This window comes from Myotis myotis, unplaced genomic scaffold (genome assembly GCF_014108235.1).
Source record: "Myotis myotis isolate mMyoMyo1 unplaced genomic scaffold, mMyoMyo1.p scaffold_m19_p_4, whole genome shotgun sequence".
NCBI classification, from domain to species: Eukaryota; Metazoa; Chordata; class Mammalia; order Chiroptera; family Vespertilionidae; genus Myotis; species Myotis myotis.
This window is the reverse complement of record NW_023416346.1, coordinates 77,005,567-77,022,186: the sequence shown is the minus strand read 5'-3', so window position 1 is coordinate 77,022,186 and position 16,620 is coordinate 77,005,567.

Below are 16,620 nucleotides of genomic sequence, written 5' to 3'. Positions count from 1 at the left end.
TATGTTAGTCTGTTCCATGCCTCCATGCTTTGGATCTTGTTTTTTTATTTTTCCATTATTGATTAAGCTATTACATATGTGTCCTTATCTATCCCCCAATTGTCACCCCCCATGCCCTCCCCCCTGTTGTCTGTGTCCATTGGTTAGGCTTACATGCATGCATACAAGTCACTTGGTTGATCTCTCCCCCTTCCCCCCATCCTCCCCTACCTTCCCTCTGAAGATTGATGGTCTGATCGATGCATGCTTCCTTGTCTCTGGATTTGTTTTTGTTCATCAGTTTATGTTTTGTTGGTTAATTCCTTTTGTTCATTAGATTCCATAAATAAGTGAAATTATATGATATTTGTCCTTCTAAGTTTGGCTTATTTAACTTAGCATAATATTTTCCAGGTCAATCCATGCTGTCCCAAAGGATAAGGGATCCCTCTTTTTTAAGAGCTGCATAGTATTCCATAGAGTAAATGTTCCACAGCTTTTTTGTGTGTGTTTGTGGGTTTTTTTAAAAATTTTTCTTTATTGATTAGGTATTACATATGTGTCCTTATAGCCCATTTCCCACCATTTCCCCCACTCATGCCCTCACCCCCCTGGTGTCTGTGTCCATTAGAAAGTCTTATATGCATGTATATAAGTCCATTGGTTGATCTCTCCCCCTTACGCTCACCTTCCCTCACCTTCCCTCTGAGGTTTGACAGTCTGATTGATGCTTCTCTGTCTCTGGATATGTTTTTGTTCATCAGTTTATGTTGTTCATTATATTTCATAAATGAGTGAGATCATGTGATATTTATCTTTCTCCAACTGGCTTATTTCACTTAGCATAATGCTCTCCAGTTCCATCAATGTTGTTGGTATGAATCCCTTATTTTTTACCACAGCATAGAATTCCATTGTGTAGATGTACTACAGTTTTTTAATCCACTCATCTGCTGATGGGCACTTAGGCTGCTTCCAAATCTTAGCTATGGTAAATTGTGCCGCTATGAACATAGGGTTACCTATATCCTTTCAGATTGGTGTTTCTGATTTCTTGGGATATATTCTTAGAATTGGGATCACTGAGTCAAATGGGAGTTCCATTTTTAGTTTTTTGAGGAAACTCCATAATGTTCTCCACAATGGCTGCACCAGTCTGCATTCCCACCAGCAGTGCTCAAAGGTTCATTTTTCTCCACATCCTCGTCAGCACTTGTCGTTTGTTGATTTGTTGATGATAGCCATTCTGACAGGTGTGAGATGGCACCTCATTGTCCTTTTGATTTGCATTTCTTGGATAATTAGCGACTTTGAGCACGTTTTCATATGTCTCTTGGCTTTCCTTATGTCTTCTTTCCAAAAGTATAGTATCTATTTAGGTCCGTTGCCCGTTTTTGATTGGATTGTTTATATTCCTTTTGTTAAGTTGTATGAGTTCCCTGTAAATGTTGGAGATTAAATTCTTATCCATGATAACATTGGCAAATATGTTCTCCCATGCAGTGGTCTCTCTTGTTATTTTGTTGATGGTTTCTTTTGCTATGCAAAAGCTTTTTACCTTGATGTAGTCCTATTTGCTTATTTTCTTTTTAGTTTCCATTTCGCTAGGAGCTGTATCAGGGAAGAAATTGCTTCAGCATATGTCTGAGATTTTGCTGCCTGTGGATTCCTCTAGTATTTTTATGGTTTCCCATCTTATGTTTCAGTCCTTTATCCATTTTGAGTTTATTTTTGTGTTTGGTGTAAGTTGCTAGCCTAGTTTCATTTTTTTTTTTTTTGCATGTATCTGTCCAATTATCCCAACACCATTTATTGAAGACACTATCTTGACTCCATTGTATGTTCTTGCCTCCTTTGTCAAATATTAATTGAGCATAATGGCTTGGATCGATTTCTGGGTTCTCTATTCTATTCCATTGATCTATATGTCTGTTCTTGTGCCTGTACCAGGCAGTTTTGAGAACAGTGGCTTTGTAATACAGCTTGATATCTGGTATTGAGATCCCTCCTACTTTTTTCTTCTTTCTCAGGATTGCTGCAGCTATTCCGGGTCTTTTTTTTACTCAGGATGATTTTTTGGAGAGTTTGCTCTAGGTCTGTGAAATATGCAGTTGGTATTTTAATGGGAAGTGCATTGAATGTATAGATCAGCGGTTCTCAACCTGTGGGTCGTGACCCCTTTGGGGGTCGAATGACCCTTTCACAGGAGTTACCTAAGACCATCAGAAAACACATATATAATAACATATTGTTTACAGTAGCAAAATTACAGTTATGAAGTAGCAACGAAAATAATTTTATGGTTGGGGGTCACCACAACATGAGGAACTCTATTAAAAGGCTGCGGCATTAGAAAGGTTGAGAGCCACTGGTATAGATTGCTTTGGGTAGTATGGACATTTTAATGATGTTGATTCTACCAATCCGTGAACACAGTATGTTCTTCCATCTGTTTATGTCTTCCTCTATCTCTTTTTTTCAGTGTCCTGTAGTTTTCCGTATACAGGTCTTTTACCTCCTTAGTTTATTCCTAGGTATCTTAATTTTTATTGGTGTGGTGATAAATGGAATTGTTTGTTTAATTTCTCTTTCTGTAAGTTCACTATTGGTGTATAAAAATGCCATATATTTCATGGCATTAATTTTGCATCCTGATACATTGCCAAATTCATTTATTAAGTTTAATAATTTTTTCATGGAGTTTTTAGGGCTTTCTATGTACAGTAGTATCATGTCACCTGTGAATAAGGACAATTTTACTTCTTCTTTTCCAATTTGGATGCCTTTTATTTCTTCTTCTTGTCTGATTGCTATGGCTAGCACTGCCAGTACTATGTCAAATGGGAGTGGTGAGAGTGGGCATCCCTGTCTCATTCCTGTTCTTAGGTGAAATGGCTTGAGTTTTTGCCCATTGAGTATGATGTTGGCTATAGGTTTGTTGTATAAGGTTTTTTTATGTTGAGGTATGACCCCTATATTCCCATTTTGCTGAGGGTTTTTATCAAGAAAGGGTGTTGGATTTTGTCAAATGTTTTTTCTGCATCAATTGATATGACTATGTGATTTTTATCTCTCAATTTGTTTATGTGATGTATCACGTTTATTGATCTGTGGATATTGTACCATCCTTGCATCCCCGGGATAAATCGTACTTGATCATGTTGTATGACCTTTCTGATGTAATGCTGGATCTGATTTGCTAGAATTTTGTTGACGATTTTGGCATCTATGTTCATGAGGGATATTGGCCTGTAATTCTCTTTCAGTGTGTTGGTTTTAACGTGGTTTTGGTATTAGGGTAATGCTGCCTTCATAGAATGAGCTTGGAAGTGTTCCATCCTCTTGAATTTCTTGGAATCGTCTAAAGAGGATAGGTTTTAGTTGTTCTTTGAATGTTTGGTAAAATCCCCCTATGAAGCTGTCTGGTCCCAGGTGTTTGTTTGCTGAAAGCTTTCTAATGACTGCTTCAATTTACTCCATAGTTATTGACCTATTGAGATTTTCATATTCTTCCTGATTGAGTTCTGGAAGGTTGTATTTTTCTAGGAATATGTCCAATTCCTCCTGGTTTTCCAGTTAGTTGGACTAGAGTTGTTCACAGTATTTTTAAACAATCCTTTGTATTTCTGAGGTGTCTGTTGTTATTTCAACTCTTTTATTTCTGATTTTGTTTATTTGGGTCCTCTCTCTTTGCTTCCTGGTGCAACTGGCTAGAGGTTCATCAATCTTCTTTAGCCTTTCAAAGAACTAAGCTCTTGGTTTCACTGATCTTTTGTATCGTTTTTGGGACTCTATGTCATTTATTTCTGCTCTGATATGTATTATCTTCTTCCTTCTGCTCACTCTAGGCCAGTGATGGCGAACCAATGATACACGTGTCAGAGGTGACACGTGAACTCATTTTTTTTTGGTTGATTTTTCTTTGTTAAATGGCATTTCAATATATAAAATAAATATCAAAAATATAAGTCTTTGTTTTACTATGGTTGCAAATATCAAAAAATTTCTATATGTGACACGGCACCAGAGTTAAGTTAGGGTTTTTCAAAATGCTGACACACCAAGGTCAAAAGATTCGCCATCACTGCTCCAGGCTTTCCTTGTTGCTCTCTTTCTAATTCTTTAAGTTGTAGAGTTAGATAATTTATTAACAGTTTTTCTTGTTTTCTGAGGTAGGCCTGTAGAGCTATTAACTTCGCTCTCAGGACTGCTTTCACTGTGTACCATAGATTTTTGAATTGTTTTGTTTTTATTGTCATTCATTTCCATGATGTTTTAAATTTCTTCTTTGATCTCCTTGGTAACCCAATCATAATTTAATAGCATGCTATTCAGTTTCCAAGTGTTTGAATTTTTTTGATTGTTTTTACTGTAGTTTATTTCTAATATTATGCCATTGTGGTCTGAGAAGATGCTTGATATGATTTCAATCTTCTTGAATTTGGAAAGACTTTGTCTGTGACCCAATATATGGTCTATCTTTGAAAATGTCCCATGTGCACTTGAGAAGAATGTATATTTCATGTCTTTAGGGTGAAATATTCTGAAGATGTCAATTAAGTCCATCTGATCAAGTGAGTCATTTAGGATTGTTGTTTCTTTGCTGATTTTTTGTCTAGAGGATTTATCTCGTGATGTCAGTGGGTTATTAAAGTCCCCTCCTATGATTGTATTGTTGTTGATCTCTCCCTTGATATCTTCTAGGAGATTTTTATGTATTTGTGTGCTCCTTTATTGGGTGCATATATGTTTACCAGGGTTATATCCTCTTGTTGTATTGATCCCTTTAGCATTATGAAGTGGCCTTCTTTATCTCTTGTTATGGGCTCCACTTTGAGGTCTATTTTGTCAGATGTAAGTATTGCTACCCCAACTTTTTTTTTCATTTCCATTTGCCTGAAAGATATTTTCCCATCCCTTCACTTTAAGTCTGTGTGAGTCCTTTGTTCTGAGGTGGGTTTCTTATAGACAGCATATATATGGGTCATGATTTTTTATCCATTCAGCTACTCCATGTATTTTGATTGGAGCATTTCGCCTGCTTACATTTAAAGTTATTATTGATAAGTACTTGATTGTAACCATTCTCATTTTTTGTGCCTATGTTTATTCTTGCATTTGTATGTCCTCTTTTTACACCAGTCCCTGTGGCATTTCTTGCATTGCTGGTGTGGTAGTGATAAAATCCCTTAGGTTTTTTTTTGTTTGTTTTTTTTTGCCTGTGAAGCTCCTTATTTCCCCTTCAAATTTGAATGATAGCCTTGTTGGATAGAGTTTTCTTGGATTCAGTCCCTTCCTTTGCATCATTTTGTTAATTTCCTTCCATTCCTCTCTGGCCTGATGTGTTTTTATTGAGAAATCATTTGATAATCTAATGGGAGATCCCTTGTTGGTAACTTTCTGTCTCTCTCTTGCAGCCTTTAAAATTTTCTTTATTTCCTGAACATTTGCCATCGTAATTATGATGTGTCTTGGTGTGGGACGTTCTGTTTTCATCTTGTTTGAGACTCTCGGTGCTTGTGTGACTTTTTTTCCCCATATCAGGGAAGTTTCCTGACATTATTTCTTCAAATAGGTTTTCTAACCCTGGTTCCTCTTCCAGTCGTTCTAACATCCCTATTATTCGTATGTTGCTTTGTTTCATGTTGTCCCAAAGCTCCCTTAGGCTCTCCTCCTGTCTTTTAATTTTTTTCTCCAATTGCAGTTCAGTTTGGGTGTGTTTTGCTTCCCTGTCTTCTAATTTGCTAATTCAGCCCTCCATTTCTCCTAGTCTGCTAGGAACTTTCCACAGTGTTTTGTACTGAAGCTATATCACTCTTTATTTCTTCTTGATTCTTACATAAGTTGTTGATTTTTTCATTCATCTCATTTATGAACTGTATGATCCTTATTCTGAATTCTTTTTCTGACATATTGCATGCCTCTGTTTCACTTAGCTGCTTTTCTGGCTATTCTTCCTTATCTTTTCTTTGGGGGTTTCTTAGTCTCCCCATTTTGCACTCACCAAAGGATCTAGGTGGTGTAGGGGCTGCTCCTATAGTTGCACCGGCTTCTTGGGTGGCAGCTGCTCTTTGGGTGGTCGCAGCAGTGACTGCTCCTCTGTTGGCGGTGGTTCCTCTATTGGGCGCTTCTCGCAGCAGTGGTGGCTCCTCTGCCTTGTGGGGGCAGGCTGCTCACGCAGCTTCTGCTCCTTATATGGGGGTGGGCTGCTGCTCCTCAGACAGGGGAGGGCTGCTCACGGGGCTTCTGCTCCTCTGATGGAGTTAGGTTGCTCGTAGGGCTGCTGCTCCTCTGTCTAGTATGGGCTGCTCACAGGGCTGGTACTCATGTGTTTATTGTGCCCTGGGCTAAAGTGTTGGGCTGTCCACAGGTGAGTGCACTTTGGAACACACAGTAGCCCATGCCTTGGGTGGCTGGAGTCTTGGTGACCGTGGGACTGTAGGCGAGGCAGCAGGTCCCTGGGAGGGGTGGTTGTAGAGTCCCAGTTGGTGTCTGAGGGCACCCTGTGTGGAGGTGAGGCTGGGCTTCCAGTCACAGCTGCTCTCTCCTTCAAAAAGGTGTGACCTCTGTGGAAGTTCCGGCTGCTCCGGGACTGATAGCAATGGTAGCCGAGGCTGCCTAGGTAGGTGAGCCCAGTAAGCCTGCCCCCAAAGGTCCTGCGGGATTTAACAGTGCCTCACTCACACAGACACACCCCCCCCACACACACACACATCCACACACTCCTCTTTCACTCCCTCACTCACTGTTGCTCTCTCCCTCACTACTGCCTTCTTCCTGCCTCTTTAATTCGTCTGGAGTGTTATTGACCCATTCGTGGATGGAGTCTCCTCTCTGGGTGTCTGGTTATGTGGCTCGCTCTCTACCACATTGGCCAAACAGGACAAAATGCAACTCTCCAAGGCATGACACAAAGGGAACAAAACATGAATGTACTCATGACACCAATAACCCCAATATAAGTGACCACCAGAGAAAAGAGAATTAAGGGAGAGAAAAGCGAGCACAAATGACATCAAAGAGAGAAAAAATGGTATGGGAGAAAAAGAAAAAAGAAGAAGAAGGAAGAAAAACAGGAAAAAAAGATTATACATATGGAGAAAACACCAGAGAACAAACAGATACACCAAAACATACAAACACCAAATACTGAGTAAAGAGGGTGGGGACAGACTCTGTAGAGGCCAAGCTTATATACAGAAAGTAAGGTTATGGAAGTGGATGAATATGGGGAGGATCTCAGTTCAGTATAAAGGAAGTAGAAAGAGGATGAGTGGATAAGAAGAAAGAGAAAGAAGAGAAAATAATAAAAAAAAGATAAAAATAAAAATATTGAAATGATAAAGAAATAATGCTACAAGAAATAGAAAATAAAGAAACAAACAAAAAGGAAAATAAAGAAAAAAGAGACAAAAAAATAATAAAATAAAAATGAAAAAGTGAAGTGTCATTTCTTTCCACCGAGTTTTAATTCCGCATGGGGCTGGTTTGAGATCTTACTCTTCTGTACTGTCTGCTGCTTCTCAGTTTCCTGTTGCTGGGACTGAAAAGCCTCTTTTAGGCCTGTCCCTGAGCACTCTCAGGGACTATTCAGATTTTTTTTTGTATCCTTTGTATCATTCAGGGTGTAGTCTGGGTGTGGCTGTATTGGTTGCCTGGAGACTGCAGGGAGGGGCTCTCTCTTCAGGAGAAAATGGCTGCCTAGGTCCAGGATGGCAGGTATGACTCAGCTCCAGACTCAAGGCCACCTCTCCCTGACCCTCTCCTCTCCTAAACCTCTCCCCAGACTCCACAAGTCTGCACCTCCACCTGCACCTCAGCCATGTGTGAGTGTTTATATTTGAAAGGTCCTATTAACTGGGTTTAGTGGATAAAAGCAAAGACCAAAAATAGGGGAAAGAACTGCATCACTGTGAGCCCCTCTCCCTGTGGCATCACATGGCTTAGACAGCCACCCAGGCTGACCCCTCTGGGCACAGCCTTTCCTGGCTGTGGGTTTATATCCAGAATCCTCTGCCACCAGCAGCCCTGTGGACCTCCTTTACACAGTCAGATGCTACACCTGTTCCAAGGGACATGGCCTCAGTGCCATGCGGCTTTCTTTTGACCCTCTGGGCTTGGAAGTCTCACAGTTCTCTCCAGCCCAGATCCCTGATTTTACCATTCTCCAGGCATCTTCTGCCCTTCCCGGCTGCGAATTGTCTCACCAGCTATGTCTACTTCGCCAATTTGGGGTGGATGTTATTCGATTTAGTTGCTCGTTCTATCTGCTCTGAAACAAGGCTCAGGGCATGTCTGCCTATTCTTCTGCCATTTTTTTCTCGCTCCCAAAGTGTATATTTTTATATTCTAGAAACAATCCTGACTATAGCATTTGTGCCTTAGAAGGTTCTGATTTACTGGGGCTTAATACATAGGAATAGGCTGGTTTAGCTCTCGAGCTCCTTTTAATGTAAATATTTATTTTGCTGACTGAAACAAATGATTAAGGTGCCATTGATGCAAGAAAAGGAGTTGGCAATCTAGTTCACAGAGCAAAAATGAACTGGTAAATAAAGTATATTTGCTTGAATTTGGTCTGCACTTTAATCCAGGCCTCAAAACTTCATGACATACACTAGTAGTGATAGAAATATACTCTATATTGTATATAAGGCCTTCCTTTGGGGACCTGGGTTATTGATTCAACACTGTCCCAAATTAATAGGTAAATGCGTACACCTCAGATTCACCAAGGGCATGTGACCTTGGCATAAATTTGGCAAGGAAGGCAAATCAGAATACAGGCAAAAGGGTGGGTTGGAGGAGGCTTCCTGCAGCTCAGCATCTCAGTGTGAGTTGTGGATGCACATTTAATGCTGCTAAAAACTACTCATCTTACTCATAGTTTTATTGCTTTCTGGGATCTCTAATTGTGGGCCACTTATCCCCAATTCAGCAATTTCTTGTCCTCTTCTTCTTTAAATAGTTACATTCTGATATTTTTTTTCCTGTGTGCTTAATCATGTGACCTACTTTTGACTGGGCAGGCAGTTTTCTCCTTATCTCCATCCATATCAGTTCATAGCTAAGAGCTACAGGCTCAATAAGGCCAGACTTCACTTGGGACAGAATGGCTGACCTCAAGGTTAATAGAAGAAGAAGCTGGGCCCATTCTGTAGCCAGATCACAGGTCCAGGACAGCCCACCCCAAGTATATGTGCATAAGAGAGTAGAATGGCAGCTTCATTTATCTTGCTTTCTTCCAAAAATAAACCTGGCCATTTTATTTTTACTGTGGTGGAAACAACAACAAAAAGTTCATGATAACAAATATCTGGGACTTCTGTGTTACCCTCTCCTGGTTTCTCTAATTGAAAGTGCTAATAAATTGAGGCCTGATGGATGATGCCTTTAGGGTTTAAAAAATATTTGCTTTTTTTATTTTCTAAAAGTGTTGAATCTTATCATTACCACTCTCTAAGAGTCTGATTCTTTCACAAATGTCAGTCTCTTGTTTGCAGAATTTCCTGGATCTTCTTTGCCTTTGTGCACATGTTACCCCTCTGAACTGAATTTGAAAAAAAATATTTTAAATGAGAACCAAATCACCCATATTTTTGTTCTTTGAGGTGGGGGTTGTTGGTGAGCAGTATGGTTAAAAGAGCAGACTATCTTTTCTTTACCTTGCCTTTCTCCTCCCTTTACAATACGGAGAAAAAAGAGAGAGAAAAGATACAAAAGACTTGATTGAAGACAGTTTGCAAGGGCTTCCTGTTTGTTTCGTTTTTGTATTTTCTTAGCCCATGTGGGCAATTGTGCATGTGTGCCTGTGTGTGTGTGTGTGTGTGTGTGTGTGTGTGTGTGTGTGTGGAGAGAGAGAGAGAGAGAGAGAGAGAGAGAGAGAGAGAGAGAAAGAGAGAGAGAGAGAGAGTTAGGAATAGTCAGTATCACATACGAAATAAAACTCAACATTTATCTATTAGATATATCTGAGTGAATGCGTATATCAAGCACACATTTATTAATGAGCTAGGGTCCCAGTGCATGAATTCATGCACCTTTAAAGAAACTGTGGGCCACAAGGCAGTGGGTACGAGTGGTGGCTGCTGGTCCTGATTGCCCCTCAGGAGCAGAGGGAGGTGGAGAAGCCCTGAGGGGTGATTGTGACTGGCAGCTGCCGCTTGCACATGCTGAAGGTGCTGAGGGATCAGGGCCAGTGCTGGGTGTGGGCAGCGGGTATGAGCATTGGCTCCAGCGCTGGCAGCAGGTGCGAGTGTGGGACTGTGACATGTGGGAGCAAAGAATTTTCAGTAACCATCAGTGGCTCACCATGATGACAGCGACCGGCACCCTGCCTTGGTCTGGTGCCCCCGCTCACCTGCTCCACCATCCCGCTTCAGCCGATGCCTGCCATGTTCCGCATTCTACTGCCTGCTGCTGACACCCGCCGTGTTCTGCACATGAACCTTGGTGGTAACTGCCCATCATAGTGACCGGTTGTTTGGTTGTTCTGTCATTTGGTGTATTTGCATATTAGCCTTTTATAGGATGGGTCTGTATTGTATGTTGAGTGCTCTCTAATAAATTAGAACATAATTAATGAGGGCCCTAGTTACACTTCTAATTGTCTATCTTAATCACTCATTTTCATGAAAACTTATTCTTCAGGTTAAAGCCATTAGCCATCTGTAGAAGATAACAGATGTGAGTTTCACAGAGCCACAAGTGAGCTATATATGTAATTTTTAAATTTTCTAGTAGTCACATTCAAAAAGTGAAGACAAACAGGTGAAATTACTTTTAATAATGTATTTGATTTAACTCAGTATACCTAAAATATTATCATTTCAACATATAATAATATAAAATTATTGAGCTATTTTATTTTACATTTCTTTTGTACTGAGTCTTCAAAATCTGGTATGTACTTTACACTTACTGCTCATCTCTAATTGGACTAGTCACATTTCAAGTGCTCAAGAACCACTTGTGGTGTGGCTACTGTATTGAACAGTGCAGGGCTAGCATTCCACTGCTGTTTCACAGTAATAATAGGGTCTTCATACAGCTTATGTATAATTTTTCTCTTTTTTTAAATTTTGTTTTATTGCTTAAAGTATTACAAACAGTATTATATATGTCTCCTTTTTTCCCCCTTCTTGACATTCCCCCGGCTTCCCCTATCCTCCAGTGTCTTATGTCCATTGGTTATGCTTATATGCATGCATACAAGTCCTTTGGTTGATCTCTTACCCCACTCTTGTCCCCCAACCCTCCCCAGCCTTCCCACTGTAGTTTGATAGTCTGTTCGATGCTGCTCTGCCTCTGTATCTATTTTTGTTCATCAGTTTATAATGGTATTTATTATCCACAAATGAGTGAGATCATGTGGTATTTTTCCTTCATTGACTGGCTTATTTCACTTAGCATAATGCTCTCCAGTTCCATCCATGCTGTTGCAAATGGTAAGAATTCCTTCTTTGTTACAGCAGCGTAGTATTCCATCGTGTAGATGTACCACAGTTTTCTAATCCATTCATCTGCTGATGGGCACTTAGGCAGTTTCCAGATCTTCGCTATGGTAAATTGTGCTGCTATGAACATAGGGATGCATATATCCTTTCTGATTGGTGTTTCTCATTTCTTGGGATATATTCCTAGAAGTGGGATCACTGGGTCAAATGGGAGTTCCATTTTTAACTTTTTGAGGAAACTCCATACTGTCTTCCATACTGGCTGCACCAATCTGCATTCCCACCAGCAGTGCATGAGTGTTCCCTTTTCTCCGCATCCTCTCCAGCACTTGTCCTTTGTTGATTTGTTGATGATAGCCATTCTGACAGTTGTGAGATGGTACCTCATTGTTGTTTTGATTTGCATCTCTCGGATGATTAGTGACTTTGAGCATGTTTTCATATGTGTCTTGGCTTTCTGAATGCCCTCTTTTGAAAAGTGTCTATTTAGGTCCTTTGCCCATTTTTTGATTGGATTGTTTATCTTCCTTTTGTTAAGTTGTATGAGTTCCTTATAAATGTTGGAGATTAAACCCTTATTGGTGATAACATTGGCAAATATGTTCTCCCATGCAGTGGGCTGTCTTGTTATTTTGTTGATGGTTTCTTTTGCTGTGCAGAAGCTTTTTATTTTGATGTAGTCCCACTTCAGCTTATGTATATTTTTGTTGTCACAAAAAAAAAATGTAAACAGAACACTGAATTCTATTTGAGTACCTCAGTGTTTCGCCAAATGCAGAACAGAGTGCTTGTGGAAAAACAGGTTCTATGATTAAATAAGTTAGGAAGGTTATATCCTTTTACTCCGCTTTGGAGATTTATATGGTGTATTAACATAACAAAGACTCAGAAAACTCTACTGGGTAAAAAAACTTGTTTGAAGTTATTGAGTTCTGTGTCTGTAAGGTTCAACCTCCTGATTGTGCTGTTGCCCAGCTACCACCGTAAAAACATGGCTAGTCTGGCCTAGTTCATTTATGGTATGCTTATAATATTTATTTATTTTCTACAGAGGAGTTTTAACCCCTTCTCCTACTTTCCCCTCCAGGCCCATTAAAGATACAACAATTAGTCTGAGCCAGAGTCTTAAACCTACTAAATCTTGCTCTTACAGAAACCTGAGGTTGGGACAAAAAATTTGGAAAATGACGCAAGTATCTCCAAATAATAAAAAATTTGTGTCTTCTCTTTCTCCACTCTTTTTTGAGCCTTCTCTACTTAGTCTTTGTATTCAGAATCACTTTTGGACCAAGATATATATATCTTCTTGTTCTGGAACCTCCTACTAAATTGAAACCAGCAGATGGCTTTAATGTCTTACACATGGGTATTGATCTTCAAAAAGTACCTAAATACACACCTTCCTCTCATTTAAGAAAGCATGAGCACTCTAAAAAGGTAAGGGGAGAAACATCTGGATGTGTGTATACCTGTGTGTAAACACAGAATACAGTTTCTTAACTAGAGTAATATCATTCCTGCTGATGCTTTCTTTTTGTATTTTGTGTGTGGTGTTACTTTACAATGCTTTAATGTGTACTGTTTTTGTAGTGTGTGAAGTAGCTGTAACTTAGCAATTAGTTTGAAGAAGATACAGACCAGTGATGGCGAACCTTTTCAGCTCGGCGTGTCAGCATTTTGAAAAACCCTAACTTAACTCTGGTGCCGTGTCACATATAGAATTTTTTTTGATATTTGCAACCATAGTAAAACAAAGACTTATATTTTTGATATTTATGTTATATACTTAAATGCCATTTAACAAAGAAAAATCAACCAAAAAAAAATGAGTTCACGTGTCACCTCTGACACACGTGTAATAGGTTCGCCATCACTGATATAGACTATACTTGACAACTGTCAATATTCAGCAAACAATCTTTTTGCCTTTGTTTTAATGGGACCTCCAATGCTGCCCCTCCTCCCCCGTTTTGTTTTATGTGGCAATTAACAATTAAAAATTAACTTCTGATACTGAATTTGGTCCAAGATGACTTTAGTAACCTTATATGTGGATGCATTTAAATAAGATTGATTTAAATAATCAGTTTTGTCTGTTTTTTTAGGACTTTAGTATTTAAATATTATAGATGTCTTCTTAAGACTATAGAATCCCTTCGCTCTTGAAAATGCAAAGTATACTATCAGTTTTATATAGACTTTCCAGGAGCAGGAGTGGAACATTCTTAGAACAAAAGTTTGGTTTTAGAATCTGTCTGATAAGTAAGGGCAGTCCATTCTCTAAAAAGTTATCAGCTTTCCCAAATTTGAACATTTGTGATAGCTGTATTTGGAAAGGAAGTCAGATTTTTTAATCTTATCGATTTAATGGTGCTAAATTAACAAACATTTTAAAAATGGATTTTGTAGAATCCAACGATTAGGAGAAACTTTGCAAAGCCATATACAGGAATAGTCAAACGCCACGTGTTAGTTTCATAATGTGCATTTCCCAAGTGAATAGAATTTATTTCACCAAAAAGATTTTTTGCACAATTCACAATACTTACAGAAATATAATTTTATCATTGGAGGGAAAAAACAGCTCACCTTCCCAATGATACATTTCACATTTACTAGTACACTAGTACAATTCCTTAATTATTTTGGGGGATACCAAAGAATAATCTGTCTATAGGATATAATTGCTTATTCTTAATCTAGGAATTAATACATATATTAAAGTTTATTGAACTTTGAAGAACTTCTCAATAAATTAGTATTTTTAATAAAATTGTACTCTTTGCAAGTGGATTTGTCTCAGCACAAAGGCAGAGTTAAAAACATAAAATTATGAAAAAATACCAAAAATAAAGATTAGTTATTATTACCTTAAAAATCGTATTAATTTCCATCAGTATTAAATCCAACACCATTTATCTGTAGTATATAACTAAAATTTTGGAAGTTTTGCACACAAATCAAGAGACTTCTTTTGAAATGCCTTGTCTGGCCTGTGTTGCTCAGTAGTTGAGCATCAACCCATGAACTAGAGATCACAGCTCCATCCCCAGTCAGGGCACATGCCCAGATTTCCTACTCGATCTCCAGTAGGGGACATGCAGGAGGCAACTGATAAATGATTCTCTCTCATCATTGATGTTTCCATCCCACTCTCCCTCTTCATTTTTCTCTCTGAAATCAATTTAAAAAAACATTAAAAAATGCCTTTGTGTAAAAATAGGTTCTATGACCTCTTGCTAATTATTACTAGTATTAGAGGCCCGGTATATGCAACTTGTGCATGGGAGGAGGTCCCTCAGCCCGGCCTACACCCTCTCGCAATCCGAGACCCCTTGGGGGATGTTGGCAGTCGGACATCCCTCTCGCAATCCAGGACCGCTGGCTCCTAACCACTCTGCCTGCCTGCCTGATCACCCCTAACCACCTCTGCCTCAGCCCCCGCCACTGTGGCTTTGTCTGGAAGAATGTACGGAATGATGTCTGGAAGGTAGTTTGGCTGTCTGGTCTAATTAGCATATTACGCTTTTATTATTATAGATATTTCTTTAGAGGTCCTGTGAGGTGCTTTCAAAGACATGTGTAGCAATTAGGTCTAAATATAGAGCAGAATTTTCTGTCAGATATTTTACTATATCACAAAAAGTTGTAATACTGTATTTTATAAGAAAACCAAATCCTCAAATATTCTGGTATGTTACATATTATTATACTAAAAAAACTCACTTTCTATAAGTCTATTATTGTGCATATAATATTTTTTAAAATGATGGTATTTCAGTCCTAGCAAGAAAATATAATGCAATATGTGACATTAAATTGATCTTTAGTTTAAATCCATTTGTGTATTTGACAGGGAAACTAGCAATCATAAGCTCAAACATATACATTTTTCTCAAGGATAAAAAGGCAAATGATAATACATAAAGACATGGTCACTGGGGCAAGTTAGCTGGTGTGCAGACTGACAAGGATCAACTTGCAAATGCTCATCAGATTTTAGCTTTTGTTATCAGTTGATCCTAGAGGGGGAAGTGCTGCAGTCAGTTGGTGTTGCCTCCCCTTCATGTCACTGCATGGTGTAATGACATCTCTTTAGAAGCAAGATTGAGTCAGAAGCTTTGAGATGCACCTTACTGTTTTTTAAAACTGCTGTTATAATATTCTAAATACTGTGATCTTTCCAAATGTGTTTTCTGTATTTATTCTGTACTGTAGAAAATAATTTGCTGTAAACTGGACTTTGTTTAAAGTGATGTTGTTTATTGGCTTATTACCACTCCCATTTATGTACAGTCTACTTAATAAAATCTGTGATAATGCTTTTCCTTAAAAGAAACTCTTAATGCTAAATGTTAATTGTACTCTAATAATTCTAAGCTACAAATGAATGTTTCCTTTAAAGCTTAAGACAGCATCAAATAAAATATTATAAAAATACTCTGTGGAGTGTTGCTGCCTATTCTGTATTTGTGACAGTGTGTGTATCTTGATCCAGGACATGGTGGCTGGCTGGATTCTATAAATAGACATTAGTAATCCTTTTAGAGAATGGGCCTGTTACCTCTCAGCTGTTGGCAGAATCCTCCCCTTAACCCTTAAAAATAGGTTTTCCCAGGGCATACAAGAATGAAGAAACACAGCTATTCATGTTTTCTCCCCTTACAACTTTTGTCTTGATTCCTACGGAATGTTCACATTCTATTTGTGTTGACATCATTTTCCAAAGGAGAAAAATGCTAAAGATTACTGCAGATCGATGGAATCATGTAATTTCAGCATGAAAAAGGACCTTGTCACTATTAAAGTCTAGTCCCTTGGAACAGGTTATAGCCGTGGGCAAACTACGGCCGTGGGCCGGATCCGGCCCATTTGAAATGAATAAAACTAAAAAAAAAAAAAAAAGACCGTACCCTTTTATGTAATGATGTTTACTTTGAATTTATATTAGTTCACACAAACACTCCATCCATGCTTTTGTTCCGGCCCTCCGGTCCAGTTTAAGAACCCATTGTGGCCCTCGAGTCAAAAAGTTTGCCCACCCCTGGGTTAGAACCTGAATTTTAGAGAGATTTGGTGGCCTGCTCAAGTTCTGAGGAAAAAGATGGATTGAGCTCATCCTGATGTCCAGAAGGCTGTCACAAATTCAGTGAGTGGAAAGAAATTGTGTTAGTCTTGGGGCTGG